The following is a 16,175-nucleotide window of genomic DNA, read 5'->3' on the forward strand; positions in this document are numbered from 1 at the left end:
TAGCTATATTTATATTAACTATAGCTATATTTTTTTTCCTGGGATGAAAGGAGACAGTGCACAGAACTGAAAAAAGGGTAAGCTTGCACCTTGAGGAGCCATAATGCCAGATGAAAACAAAGACCAGGTAGAAGACTTTCAACATTTTAATGACTTCAGAATTGTCAAAGTGTTTACACACAAGTGAGTGACAGTGGTAATAAGGTCATTGCGAAATAAAATCAAGTCAGATTTATTACATGATGCAGAAGTCATCACTCCATCTTCCCTGAAACGTCCAGATTTTTACTCAGTTTTATGGTCATACTGTCCCCTGTAATAACATAACAGGTACCTAATAGTTAAATAATAACTAAAGTATTAATTCTCTCTAAAATCTTCTCAAATTTCCAGATTATTGCTCAGTAGGTCGTACATACTCTGTAATAATAGAATAGGTACCTGGTAGTCAAATAATAACTACATTATAAGTCATTTGTAAGTTCCTAAATTGCTACCCCCTTATTCCATAACTTCACATCATGTTCCCCTGTACCTACATATATGTATTGGTACGTACTGTACTGGTACACTGTTAGTACAAAAGATTACACCGTAACAGCAGAGTAATTACACTGTACGTTGTGGGCTGTAATCTAAAGCGTTACCCAACTTTGTAAGCAAATGCCTCTGCAAGACAACTCAAAATATCACTGTTTGTCTTTGTCCATCTGTCTCAAGGTTATTTTTTTAATATCCTCTAAAATATATTTTAGTGTCACCACACAATATCTTCTGGTGTACAATGCATTCATTATTTAAAACTCAAATACCTTGACTCAAAGGCTTGAACCTTTTGCTGGTTTAAAATTAGTTGAGGCCAGTAAAAAAAATAAAGGAAAAAAAAGACTTTTTAGCACACAACACAATTGCAAATATAATTATGAAAAGCACATTTCAATGCAAAATCTTCAAAATCATCTTTATGTTTATTTCAAATACCCCAAAAATCACTCAAGTCACATCAGCACTTTAAAATCACATTAATATCATGTGTGGTGTATGTGGTTATGTCTAAAAATGATCTGTTTTTGACCCTCACCAGAAGATTCCCATTTTGTTGCATGGTTTTTCTGTAAAAACTGGAGGATGTGTATATAATGGGAGGAGATCTGACTGAAAATGGAGTTGGCCTGAAGTGTCTGTAAAAAATCTAAATGATAAAGCAGTCTGAAAAGCTCTCTTGGTCATTTTACATGCACTCTTAAGACAGACCCTAACTTCAGCTCTTCACTTTCAAGTCACTGTCAAGGGAAGATACTGTACTGGTATTCATTCACATCCAACCCAGATGACACAAAAGAAAAATATGCAGATAGTCTCATTTTTATGTGCTGTGGTTTTAAAAATTACATCTGAAACACTCAATATCAATATGAATGTCCAGAAACAGTGTCCCAGTTATACTCTTGATAAATCACATACCAAGTTCAAGGAAGTAGTAGAATTTTACCTTAAGGTTACATTTTATTACATCCATTTATTACACATTAATATGGATGAGAGGTACATTTGAGTAAGAGGCAGTAGCATTCTGCTGCACAACAGAACATATTTGGCAAATTAATGATGTCTATTCAGGCCTTGAGAGATGGAAGGATGTCAAGGTATATACATCTTTTGTCAGTGATCCAGGGACTTCTGTTGTCTTGAGGCAAATGTCTGTGTCTACATCAGTGTGTCTGCATATTTACAGGTTTGCTTGTGAGTCTCTCCCTGCGTGTGTGTGTGTGTGTGTGTGTGTGTGTGTGTGTGTGTGTGTGGATGTGTGTATGTGTGTTCTGAGAGTAGCACCAATTATGAGCCTTCATGTATGAAGGACTTACACAGGAGTCTGCTGGAGCACTTTAATCATCAGCGACTAAAAAAAATCCTGAACCTGAAGTGTGTGACATTAGTGAGGACCAAGAAGCGTGAAATCTTGTCGGCACACTTCAGCAATTTGTTTTATTTGTGCATCCATTTTGTGATTTCAATGTGATTATAATAACTCTCTGGTTAAATACGCCTGTAAACATCATTAAAACATATTTGTTTTATTAAGCTTTTTCAACATATAATTACTGTTACAATACCAGCATACAATGCAGCAGGGGCGGACTCAGGCTGTCTGAGGGGCAGGGATGAAAAAATATAAGGGACACCCGATAGTTTCAACAAGCCCCATCAGCAGGGAACAACAATGCATGTTTAGTAAAAAGGCTACATCTCTAATTGAGATTAACATTTTATAAGGTGATTCAGATTATAAAGAGACAACACCTCTGTATTAAAAAGGTTTCCTTTTTTAAAATTTATTTTCCAAACATCTCCAATAAAATACAGGGAATGGGTAATGTTTTAAATGTGTATTTCACTAACATATCTGGAGGAAAACATGAAACTACTAACATTTTAGCTGTTTTGTTATTAGCTGTTGGCCATGAGTTTATAAATGTTAATGGACTTGTTATGGTCAATTGGGATGTCCCTCTCAATGGACAACCGCAGAATATCTGAGAACCTAAAATTAAAAAAAAAAAACAAGACGGATGCATTGCAATGGACCTTCTTCAGATTAATGATGCATTTAAATCATATTACACTGAACTCTGTACATCTACTCTATACATGAGCTTGATAGGTGTAAATCCTTTTCAGATAACATTTCATTTCATACTTTAACACAGTATGGATAGACTAAGTTTAGAAAAAGATATATATATATACACACACACACACACACACACACACACACACACACACACACACACATATATATATATATATATATATATATATATATATATATATATGTTTTGGTAAAGGTTGTCTCCCTCAGTCTTTATGTTTCTTCTATTATCCTACTCCAACAGAAGGATAAAGATCCTCTCCAGTGCCTCCTATAGGCCAATTTCAATTCTTAATGCAGATTATAAAATCATTGCTAAAGTCCTTGCATTATGGCTTGACAGAGTTTTACCTAGTCTTATCCATATTGACCAGACTGGGTTTGTTCATGGTCATACTTCTACTGATAATTTATGGAAGTACTTTGATATTCTTTACCACACTAATGAACTTAATTCCCAGAATGTTATTCTCGCTGTCAATGCTGAAAAGCATTCGACTGGGCTGAATGGAAATATCTTATGTCTATACTTAAACGCACAATATGTAATTTCAGCCTCTAGGGGTCTCTCAATCAAAACAATAACAAAAGACGGAGTGTGATGACAGTGTGAAGTAGCAAGGGATCATGGGAGTTGTTGTCTGCATTGTTAACAACCAGCTTCACTGGGATAGGATTACTCCAGTGTTCATCGTTCAGGATGTTTTTACCGGGAGCCGAATTACCCACAGAGATCTCCTCTTCTCCAGAACAAACGGACCCGGAGATTACAGGTAAAAACACTGAATAAAGCTGTTTTACCTAAAAAATCGGTGTTTCTCCGACGATGTTTGGTGACCACCGGACTTCCTGGAGGTACTGTTAGATGAGCTGCTGCTAACGTTTGCCCAGTTTATTTCTCTGATAACTAAGATCCAGATGTCCAATGACTAAAATCCTTCTTCCGGCTAAAAGATATAGTTAAAAGCGACCTAAATTTATCATGAAAATGTGGCTTAAAACTGAATAAAAGTCAATTTATAACAGTTTCTGTGGAACAACCACAACGCTGATGTATTGTCTTGTATGTGTGTAAGTTACTCTTTGGTACTCTTTGTTTACTCTTTGCTAGAGGAGGTATCACGCCATTGACATGCGACCAAATGAAACAGTCCATTACTTTGATTAAATTACAGATTTCTCTGGGTTTGAAAAGTGTTGGAAACATTTGGGATGATCTAAGTACACAACTCAACAAAATATATAACATAGGTCTAGTTGTTTTTAGACATTTTAATGTGGAATAATTACATATTATACCTTTAAAGGATTTAATTTTGGTTTTAAGTTTTGTCACTGGGTACAAATTCTTTACAGTTCTCCTATGACTGTTGTTAAAACACATACCAACTATTCTAAACACGTATTTTCTTTCAAGAGGCACAAGACAACATTGCGAAATGTCTCCTGCACTGTTTGCAGGTGTTAAGATTGGGAAGGAGGAGCATCTTATATCTTTGTATGCTGACGATATTTTGTTGTATTTTCATGACCCTGTAAATTCAATACAATTTATGTTATCTTTATTTGAACATTTTGGGAAGTTATCAGGCTACAAAGCTAATTGGGACAAAACTGAGATAATACCAATTTCCAACTCTGACTATGGCTCACTGAAGAATCAACTTAATTGGAACTGGTCCATTAAACGTATTAAGTATTTAGGTATGTTCATTCCTAGAAAATCAGAAGACACTTTACGTTTGAATTACCTTCCAGTAGTTAATAAAGTAATAAGTAGGAATTAAAAAGAATTGGTCAGCTTCCCATTTCCCTTATGGGTAGAGTTAACATTGTTAAAATGTCTGTTTTGCCTAAGTTTTTTATATTTGTTTCAAAATCTTGCAACTATTCCACCATTTTTTTTTTTTAAAAGGGCACAGAGTCTGGTGTCTTCCTTTATTTGGAGCAACAAATCCCTGCGAGTTCAGATACCAGTGTTGTATTTACCATATGAATCTGGTGGCCTGAAGCTTCCCAACTTTTATTATTATTTTTTATCATCTTAGTTAACTCAGATTAAACAATGGTTTTTAAATACTTCATGTTCATGGGGAAGATATATGTCCACACAACTTGGAACATTTAACATATATTAATTGAGTTATACTAAATAGCCTCCATATTTGGAAATTTTCCCATAAATTATTTGGTCACAATAATCCCCTTTCCCCTTTCTCCCCAATATGGTAAAATCCTAGTATTTCATGTTGTGGGGATGACACGTTTAAACCTTGGTACGATAAAGGTAGAAAGGAATTCTCTCACTTGTTTGAAAATGGGACCTTTCTCTCATTTGCTCAGTTTCCAACAGAAACATGAGTTCCTTCTTCCCATTTATTTAGATTTTTTCAAATAAGGCACGTAGTAAATGCTGAGCAGGGTTTTCTTCAAGAACCTAAGCCATCAAAAAATGATGTTATATCAAAACAATAGGGAGTAGAACAAGGAAAAATGTATTTCAAAGATTTATAATGCCCCTATGAAAGTTCAATAGTAAATACAGTTCATTAAAGACAGAAGTGGGAACAAGACCTTCATATGGAAATACAGCAAGAGGATTTTATATATATATATATATGTATTGAGGTTATGATATGTTTGGATATCAAGGTTTTCTGACTGTTTGGAATGGGCTCGTCCCTCATTTAGGGCTGGACGATGGCTCAATCTTATTGTTTGTCATCCTTTGGTGGAATCATATCATGGTGATATGAAGATTTTATTTTATGTTTTTAACATTGTGACACAAACTTCTGCTGTTTTGACTGGTGATCATAGGCAAACTTACTTAGACTGATAAAGTGAAGTATGGTAGAAATATTACTTGATTGAAATATGAGGAATGAGATTTATGTATGTATATTCCTCACATTGTATGCAAAAAAAGATAAGAATTGTAACAGCTCTTTTCACTTATTTTACACATTTTATTGTAAATTTCTATTTTATATTATTTATGATTCCTAGATTTTTGTGTATATTTTGATTGTTAAGTACCACAACACCAAGGCAAATTCCTTGTATGTGCAAGTCTACTTGGCAATAAACCTCTTCATGATTAAATTCTATTTTATTCAAAGGGGCTTTATTGACATGGTAAACATACATTTATATTGCCAAAGCAAGTGTGAAATAAAACAAAAAAATGTACATACTATAAGTAAAGATCTACTAGAATAAAGAAATGTGTACACAGGAAAAAAAGAAGATCTGAGAACCTGCCTTCTCCACATCTGTTTCTAAGCGGTGTCTTGATCAATGTAGTATACATTTTGAGTTTTGTCTGCAGGGCTACTCAAAAGGTTTGTCTTTCAGATTTCATAACAGTTTCATGACAGGATTTTTTTTTTTTTTTATTTATTTGTTTATTTATTTTTTTAATATTTTAACATGTCAAGGCAGAGGTTTAAGTTCTACTGGGCATCCTTCCAACTGCTAATTGCAAATGCAAATGTACCTTTATCTCTCTGATCTCCTCCCTTGCTGCCTCTAGCTGCATTCTGCGGATCCCTTTGTATTGTCTTCACTTTTCTTCTTGGCATTCTGTAATCATAGGGTAACCCAATGCTAATCTCCCTCCCTACAAGTGCAAGTTATTCCAAGCTAAAGGTTTGTAAACACATTTGAGCAAAGAATACTCTGATTTCCCTTTAAGGTTTTACTACTCCACAAGGTTGATTTCCAACCAAATATTTATTATAGTGATGGCTAAGTACATATCTAGCTATCTAGTTACTATCATCACCTTTGGTCAGGCCTATATATAAAACCAACTTAGAAAATACAGTCTATATGCATTACTAATGCATCCTTAATAATCCATACACTTGTCTTGTTTTAATTGCAAAAGCCTTGCTATATGACCTACCTCACAAATTGTCGTAGAATTACAGCATAGACTTCACTGACTCAGACAATCTGAAAGGGTTGTGACTGAGCAAACTAGTGAGTAGTATGGAATCATATCAGCTACAACTACAACATCAACAACAACAACATGTTTTTAAGGGAGCTTTATTTTCCTAATGGTCAGCCTACATAAAGGATACATTCTTTTTATCGTAATGGCCAGTTTACTCCATCATAAAGGGCACAGTATCCTCATGTTCTTCACTAAATGGGCACCCATACAGAACCTTCGGCGCGCGCCATTACAACAGCAACTCATAGGGCACTGTATTACATCTTATGGGGGTAGTTTACAGGGCACTATCACATTTTCTTCCATACAAGGGCACCCATGAGGGCATGTCATTCCAGATTGTCACATATAGAGGCCCTCTATGGGGCCCTTCATCATGATTTACACATAACTTTGGTATGGTTTCTCCTTTGTGCAGACACCTTAGAGGGCATTTTATCATGTTTGCTCTACTGTGAGGGCACCTAGTTGGCACTTTCACTGCATTGTTTTGTCCTCAGGGTCACCAGGGGGATGGTTGCCCCCCTCCCCCAGTTTGCCTGTGCAATGCAGAGTATTTAATTTATAGTATTTTTTGCATATTGGTGTTTTTAAAAATTTGAAAACTTGAAAAACATTGACTGTATAACTCATTTATTTTGTGCATGTAAACATGGTAGCTCATATTTTCGAGTTAAGTGCACACATATAACTTCTCCAAGTTTATTTATAGTCAGCCTGAGCGGAAGTTAGTCAAACATTTAAAAATCAATGCAGCTGTGCTCCATGCACTCTCTAACTAGGCCTCCAAAAAGATTGTGATCTGTACAAGAAGTGCTACACAGGCACTTTTCCCAACCAATTCCAGTGCTTTATCAGCTAGATAGAACAGAAGGCAAGCAATGTTTCATCATGTCCTCATAGTTCCCAACCTAGGCTTCTAATCCAGAGCAGCAGCACTACACACACAGTGACACCTTCCTCTTCACTGTTCTGAGGAAGAACACAGCTTTCTAGGAAGAACCACTTGTTCTGCATGCTCGTTTGCTGAGGAATCTTCAGTGGCAAATTACTCACATCAAGCTGCAATGACACGACTCTGAAAACTACAAGGAGAAAGGAGAGAGAGGGAGGAGGAGGTCGCCTCACTGGGGAAAAGCAGATAACTTCTGATACAACTTCAAGTTGCCAATTAAATTTGAAACTGCTGTGAGTGTAACCAAAAAGAGGATGACAACGAGGATAATGACGGTGATGATGAAGATGATGATGAGGATGCTGGCATAGATGATGATGCATGAGCGCTTCCCACTTTTTGAAGAAATATGAGGGGGAGGTGAGCTCCGGAGATGAGCGGTGAGCAAGAGAGAGAGAGTAGGTGAGGAGAATGAGCGTGGAAAACAAAAAGGGTTTGACTTCAGAGTGATATGGAAAGAGGAGCGAGACATATTAGATCTTTTTCACCCAGCACCCGCCTCAACAGATTCTTGCCTTTTAAGTGATTTCCATCTCTAACCCACTCCTGTCATGGGCAATAACACTCAGCTCCATTCAGCCAGGCAGGATAAAGTGACTGAAGTTAGCAAGCACAGCTACAATATGTTTGATAGACTCCTCCTCATTCCACTCTCTCGCCCCTGCTGTCATCATCAATGATCCCAATGATATTTGGCTCATTAAAGGAAAAAGAAGTGTGAGAAAAGTCAAATTAATATATTTTTAACTATAACCTCTAACTATTTGAGATGTTTTTTGGCGGTGACATACTGATAAGTAACTTTGCTTATGAAGCTGTAGTGAAAGTTCTACAAGAAAGGCACCCTGGTTCTCCTCACTCATGTCTATTATTTTCCTATGATCTTTTATGCACTTGCAATCTCACAATACTTTGGTGTTGCTGTGCAATATTTAGATCAGTCATAGATCTTCAGTAGGCACAAAATAGTAAAAAATAAGCATCACATTAAGTCAGCCTAGTATCCCTAAAGCATTATGTTCATATTAGACAACTCTGCGCCTCATGATATACGTCCAGTGTTCAGCATTCAGTGCCAATGCATCAAGTAGTGTGCACCTCACGATGTAGTGTGTATGTCTTGCTAATGGTGCCATAACCACAATCTTTGCCTAAACTTAAAGGCCCCCTCCAGTCAAAAATGTGTTTTTCTTCTAGTTACTTCACTTGGGTGTTTGAGCTTCACTGTGCAGAATAATGTCTGTGCAGAGTTTGACACCAGAGGGATGTTTTCATCTGCTGAAGAGGGAAAGTTAATCTGTGCTCACCTTAAATCTGATTTTAAAATGTGTACCTACGAGCAGGATTTGTGACATCATAACTAGTTAGGAAGCCAATCCTGGTCCAGCATACAACTTACACAAGTGTGATATGGAAATCGGAGCCTCCAGTGCACATGCACTCAGAATAGACTCTTCAGTGAAGTAGGAAACAGCTTGTGTCTTGATTTTATCAATCAGGGAGAAGGAGATTTTTTTTTTACAAAGTTAACTTTTTATCATTCCAAGCAGAGTATTTTTAAGTCTTAAAGATGTCTGAAGGGTATCTTTAACCAAGTGTTTTACTTTGCCTAAGCTTAAAGGTGCTATAAAAATATATTTTAGTAGTAGCAATGGATCTCATAACTACATATGAAGTAAAAGGGGTCGCTCCTAGTGACAAACCCAGTGAAATATACCAACTCTGCAGTTCCTCTCAGCTGTACAGAGCTTTAAAGCATGTTTCAGCTCATTGTTTTGGTTTTCTGGCCTGCAGCTTTACTGTTTGAATTAGCCAGTGAACATAGAGCATATAGCGGCTGATGAACTTTTATTTATTTTAGATTTTACTCTAGCATACAGTATAGTGGCTAATGAACTTTATTTTGTATTTTACTCTTATTTCCCTCAAGAGTTGGTTAGAACAACAGCTAAAAAGGGAGTGAATATTGGACTTACACTCATAAGGAAGACACAAATTTGATTACAAATGAATGCTAATGTTACTTTGTATCTGCTAGATGTGTAAAAGGCAACTGCTAACAAGTTTGCCATATCAACTTAAAAGGTGATACAGTAATATGTCAGTATTGTGTTTACAGCTTGTTCACTCTGTCCGAGTGGGCTAGAAATCTGTTTGTGCAATTTTAACCATATAGTTTATTTGTCATAATGATGATCTTTCCCTAACCCAACAAAATCCTTGGTTTTTTAGAATTGTCCAATAGTCCAAAGTGTTTCCATGTTGCAATAGGGTTGGTTATATACAGTACATATCACAAAACAATGACCTAAAAAAACAGTATTCAGTCCCAAAAACCAATGACCAAAAGCCAAGGCAACCATTTGAAACTGCATACATGGTTGCTTAAGTAATAATGTGAAGCTTGTTGAAATGTGTTGTCTGATGAAGATCTATGATTGAAATTTAAACTGGAAAGATTGATATAATATATTCATATTAATATGAGGGCAAATAACAGTGAAATCTAGCTTGGTCCAGCAATAATCTTTCATCCACTTAATTTATCATTCTTCCCAGTTATTCCATATCCAGACAATGCATTTCCCCACTCATTTTCACAAACCGTTTATTCAATCAATACAATTCCCTCTTCACTCCTTCCTCACACCTACATAATCTCATCTGTGCCATGACTCAGTTACTAAATGAACAATGTTTGAGCTACTGCTAGGCTTTAGATCAAATTACCCTGATTTATAAGTAAATTATATAATAAACTGTATAAATATGTAGCCCAATTAATCCTTTATTATCTTGTTTGTCTCCCTTGGTTACCATAGCATCAAAAACAGAAATACATTTTTGATAATGACAGGCATTGATTGGCATATGCCTTTTGTAGCAAATAGAATACCAATTATTATATTCAGTAGCTCATAATAATATGAATGGAGTACTGTAGTGTAGATTAAGTCTGCCTTTGCTGGATAGAAATACTAATATCTGTATGCAGCTCCTCAACATTTCATGGAAGATATTAAGTTTGCTCTGTGTATGGGAGTTGAACAAACAGTGAAATCAAATACAGGTAAATACCAATGTGAATAGAATACACTGTGTCTGTTTTTAGCCTCATTAGCAGAGGGGTTCTGAGAATGGGGATGTCCATGCCCACAGGCATCGATAATCACTTGTGAGTTCTGCAAAACACCAGTGCCACTGGAACATGTAACCACATCTAAGATCTGTGGGAATTGTAGTCTCAAACTATTAATGAGCTCCATTTTAGAATACAAAGATGATACAAGTTACTATAACTAATGCTGTCATAAAACATACTGTACAGTCTATCTATTTAATAGATGGAAACAGTCTTTTTCCATCTATTAAAAGAAAACATAATGTAATGGACCTAAGAGAGGAGATTTGCTGTAAAGAGTCATTAAAATGAAGGGTTCTATAATGGTTTGAGTCCATATTGTAACTATTGTACACATGTTGTTAATACAGTTTCCATTTCTTTTCTTCATCTTTCTCTGCTGACTGGAAGTAGCTTCATGCAGTAAAAACTGTATATATCCTGTTCCTAAGGGCTGTAAATTGATACTCAACTCTCAGAAAACTTTAGAGACAGTCAGATAAATATTTCATATCCAACTCCCACAGCCTTAATCCATCTCTCCACAAGATTTCTCCATTCCTCTGATGAGACCTATAGAATTGCTCATGTGCACATACACCCCCATATATACAGTTTTAATACCTATCTATCCAACCCGGTCTCACAGTCTGTGTACAAATAACATGACTGTATACTTTCAAATTGCGTGTAGTGCATATGCCAAAGTCCAACTTTGCATGCATGTGATGCGCCACTTTAACAGTGAATTTTTAACCTTTTTGCATCTGATTTAAAGCAGTTGGTTAGGTTTAGGCCAACATGTTCTCATCCCAAGTCATCAAACACCAAACCTTTCTCACCCCTCTCTGGCATCTTATGCAGATGCCTGTATAGAGACACACCGGGCTTTCAACTAACTACCAGTGTAGACCCATCTGCGGCTATATTACACGCTCAGGGCAACTGGTGTGGTCTGGGTTTAGACACAAAAACCACTTGATTAGGTTCAAAAAACACTTGGTCAGGTTTAGGGAAAGATCGAGAAGGTCTAATAATAGATTTACATTGAAGTTAGTTGAGAGCCTAGTGTGTCTCATACAGACGCTAAAGGGTGCCTTGTGTGTCAGTATCAGGTGCCCAGGGACTTGACAAAGTATAGGTATTTGACGTACTGGGAATGAAAATGGGCTGTTGAGGCACAAAAAACACTTGATTGATCATGGTTTTGATTGACAGTAAAATGCAGTAAAAATGTCCCAACATGATGCAAAAAGTCTTCAGTTGGTTATCCGATTGTTGGTCTTGAATAGTGCTCTTGTGCTGCTTTAGCAACTTTTTGCCAACAAATTGTCTAGCCATCCACCAATCTGCCTCCTCCTAATAAGTACTCCATAATTAAATCTGTCTGTTTATTTATCTGTTTACACACACATTTACACATACTCTAACAGCCAGTCCCCATGCCAGCAGCCCCTCACCCATATGAAACTGCAAGTGTTTGTAATTGGCTCTCCAGCATCTGTCTGTGTAGCTACTTGTGAAGAGAAAGGCAGCCTAATTGGCTGTTGTTGTGTGGAGAGTTAGATCAAATTATCGGGGCGAATATGGGCAAATGAGACCGAACTTCAAGCAGATAGGGTAACTTTGACAAAAATAAAAACAAGCCAAAGCTAAATCAAGTCTTTGAACAACACATTGAAAACTAAACTAGTGTAATTTGGAGACTTCAGTAATAACAGAAGGTTAGATAATAATCTAAAGAATTTGTGATTTGTAGGCCTATAAAAGATTTTTCCTTTTTTTTACATCTTAAATGTGAAAAAATAAAAAAAATAAAAAAACAACAGAAAGTAACATTTTCATTTTTGTCTTTCTACTACCCTCCATGGTGAATGTGTTTGTTTGGAGGCTTACTCATACATATGCATGAGCTACTTCAACAAATCAAATATATTTTATTAACTTATATATTTGCTCATTCAGATTAAAGCTTAATGAGCCCAAGGTATGCAGGTAGCTTTTGAAAATGCTAAAATTTTATACAAGAATATGACACCCAAATGGACAGTGACAGCTATGGTTTTGATGTGATACATAACACTATATTAAAACAAATGATAGTACATGTTTAGGGACTATAGGTAAATGAAGCATTATACAGAGCAGATCCTCTGCAGTTTAGAACAATTTTATGTTGATTAACCATTTATGGAAGACATAAGAGGAAACTGACTGAAAATGGCAAGCAGTAATAGAAAAAAAAGAAAAAAAGATAAAGGTGTGCAATTACTACACAATGTGAAGTCAGTCAGGAAAGAAGTTATTTCACACTCAGAGAGACGGATTTTTGAAGTGTGTGACTGAGAGAGAGGGTGCAGGAAAACGCGTGTGTGCATGTGTGTGTATCCACTGTAGTGTGTAGAAGAAAGTACCAGCTGAGTTGGCAGCACAACCAAGAGTGACATCCCAACTTCCTACATCACCAGCCTCAGACGCCCTCTCTTCACTGACTCCGCTGACTCCACATCTCCTCAAAATGGCTCTCCAAGCGTTTTTACTATTATTAAAAGTGGCATGAAGATGACTACCTGAAAATGTAGGCTACACTCCCACTAACACACAAAGACGCTTTTATAGATGACAATTTTATGGAAGTCAAGAAGCAAATGGTTGAGAATATAGCTCTTGTTCCCAGACCAAGGCTGTAGTACATTATATTGACAGTTAACTTCTATGGGCTTTACTGAACAAACCTGCACACAGGTTAGTGGTTAGGGTCTATAATATACAGTGTGTGTTGTATTCATTGCCCTTAGAGATGTAACTGAAGCTAACACATGATGTATTGTAACAAATCCTCTCATGATCAGAGAGTCACTGTGGATAATCATCAAATTTACACACACACAAAAATAACTATAGGTAATTTATCATTTAATTTTATTGGCTAATGTTCAGGTAAACAAGAGAGGCCTGTGCTGTAAATGCAGCACAGAATCCACAAATGAACATTAAGTTATTACAAGCATGAAACCTAATTTGCTTGGTTGGCACTACTCAATACATTCACCCTCGCATTTTCTCTGGGAACATATTCAAATTTGGATTATATGAAAGAGGAGTTTAAAGGCTTTTACATTACCTGAATATTACATGGTACAGTGTGGAGGAAGAGGGAATCTACATATTGCTTCATAATGAAGAAGCCCTATTCATGATCATACATTAATTATGATGTAACATTTAAAGCGTGACCTGCTGCTGATATGGACCTGCTCTGTGTAAACCCAGAGATTTATTTGGCCCACAGCATGTCTGACTGACTTCTTGAATGTAGCTGATTAAATATTTAAAAGTCGGAGTGGGATTTTTAATATTGCAGGGTAAGAAACTGAGATCTGATATTTCCTTCGCAGATAGATATGATATTGTAACACTGGACTGACATTTGTGTTTTGCGCATCGCTCTCCATAAGGACACCATAAAGGGGAGCTTAGCACACTAACCTCGGGCCACTCAGATGTTATCCCGTATCTCAAACATTTTTTTTTTTCATTTTCTTAAATGTATGCAAATATATTCCTATAGTGCAATATATAGCAATAATACATGGCTCCCACACTCCATCATGACAAGACTAGGAAAGTGTGCTGCAACCTAAAGCACCATGCAATTAGATGTGGATAAATGTAAAATATAGAAACATTTTTGGGTACAACCAAATGGACAAACCAAGGAAAATATTAGTTGGGCTGTGTGGGAGGAGGATGTCAGTATATAGTTCCTCATTAGGTGAGATCATAAGGCTCTCTCTTCTCCCAGGTGCTGGAACCAATGGATGGGATTGAAAGTGATACACCAAACAGGCCCTAGTGGAATGAGGGAATACTGAGCCGGACCCACTGATCTACTTTATTGGAAATTTTGATACTACTGTGGTACAATATTTAAGTTTCAGTCATACAAGTTTTCATTTGAAGAATAAACCTTTTTTTTTCCAATGCTTAATGTTTAAATAAGAATTTGAACCAAATTTGAATGCTAGCCCACAGCACCTGGCAGTTTTCCAATAGTTTATGACACAGACACATTTCAATCAGAAATATTAAGCCCTACTTAAAGCTGCACTTATTCATATTTTTTGGATGAATCAGTGGATCAAATCAAAGATCAGAGATTAAAATGAGTATTTCACCAGTAGAGAAAGCAGTATTCGGTTGTCTTGTGCATGAGATGACAAGAGAGTTAGTGGGCAGAGGTGAAGACACCTCACACAGCTTACGTCTGGAGTCTCAGCCTGGAAGGATTCCTACAAATGTTGAAGACAATCATGACAGGGCCTCGCAGTTCACACAGGCCAATGAGGGTGAAGACAGGGTTGTCCTTGAACAGTAGACATTATTGTCTCAGTTCTTTTATACGCATTAAAAACCCAATTGTTCTCTTCAGTTTGCTGCTGGTGTCATGTCCTCAGGTACGCCTTTTTATAAGTCCAGCTCACGTAGATCTGTACTGGCTCATTCTGATCCTGATTGGCTGAGCACGTACATGCAAATGTCTTTGTGCTGCTCCCCGAAGATGTGTGGTCAGGCCATCAGAGCCCTATTAGAGAGAAAAGCTGGAGTGAAATACAGTTTAGGTTACAGTGTGTTATTGTTCATTAGCATAGGAGCAGAAATGTGAACCGCTCATTAGATATGCTGATAGAGTCTTTTATAGTTTTTCTCAACTGCTTAAGCATATTTTTCTGAAACACTGCTGCAGTTCTTAAAACATTAAGAACAATCATCATACCGAATGTTTTGACAAACATTTATCAAATGTGTCAAAGGTAAACAACTTTATCAGATTATTTACATAAAGTAATAACATAATAAAGTCAAAAATCCTCTACAGCCAACTGTCTCATTATACAAACACCAGTCTCAGCAGTCTATTCACAAGTTTCTCACTGTCAGTAAAAACAAATGCCTCAATACAACAAGTCATGTAAATTCTAAGCCAAAAAAATGAAAAACAAAATGTTAAGTCCCCTCCAAAACCTCACTGACTATCCAAACAGTCGTCTCTATCAGCATTCCATCTAATATTTAGCCTTGTAATACATAAACAATATTTTGACATGGTGCACCCTCTCTGACATGTCTCTGACTCGATTTCCTCACAGCAAGCATGTACGCTCTGTCCTCTCTTCTCTTCTAATGTGTCCTCCTCTTCCTCTGACCAAACACAAACCTCTTTGAAATGTTCCTCATTGGTATGAGAGGCCTGTTACGCCCCTCAGATGTCTACCTGGTCAATATTCAATCACTATAATACAGAAAGCAGCTTTACTCTCTGTGGTGTAAGTGTTAAGATGGTAGCTGAGGAGCTGTCCATGTATATTTGACAACATGTAACAAGCTGCACTGAAAATATGAGATATTTATGTTTAGAAGGTTATGATAGTAGGTGAGGATTTACACAACGGGCATGTTGATAAATGCACTTGGAAGTAATGCA

This window comes from Thunnus thynnus, chromosome 3, assembly GCF_963924715.1.
Source record: "Thunnus thynnus chromosome 3, fThuThy2.1, whole genome shotgun sequence".
Classification (NCBI taxonomy): Eukaryota; Metazoa; Chordata; class Actinopteri; order Scombriformes; family Scombridae; genus Thunnus; species Thunnus thynnus.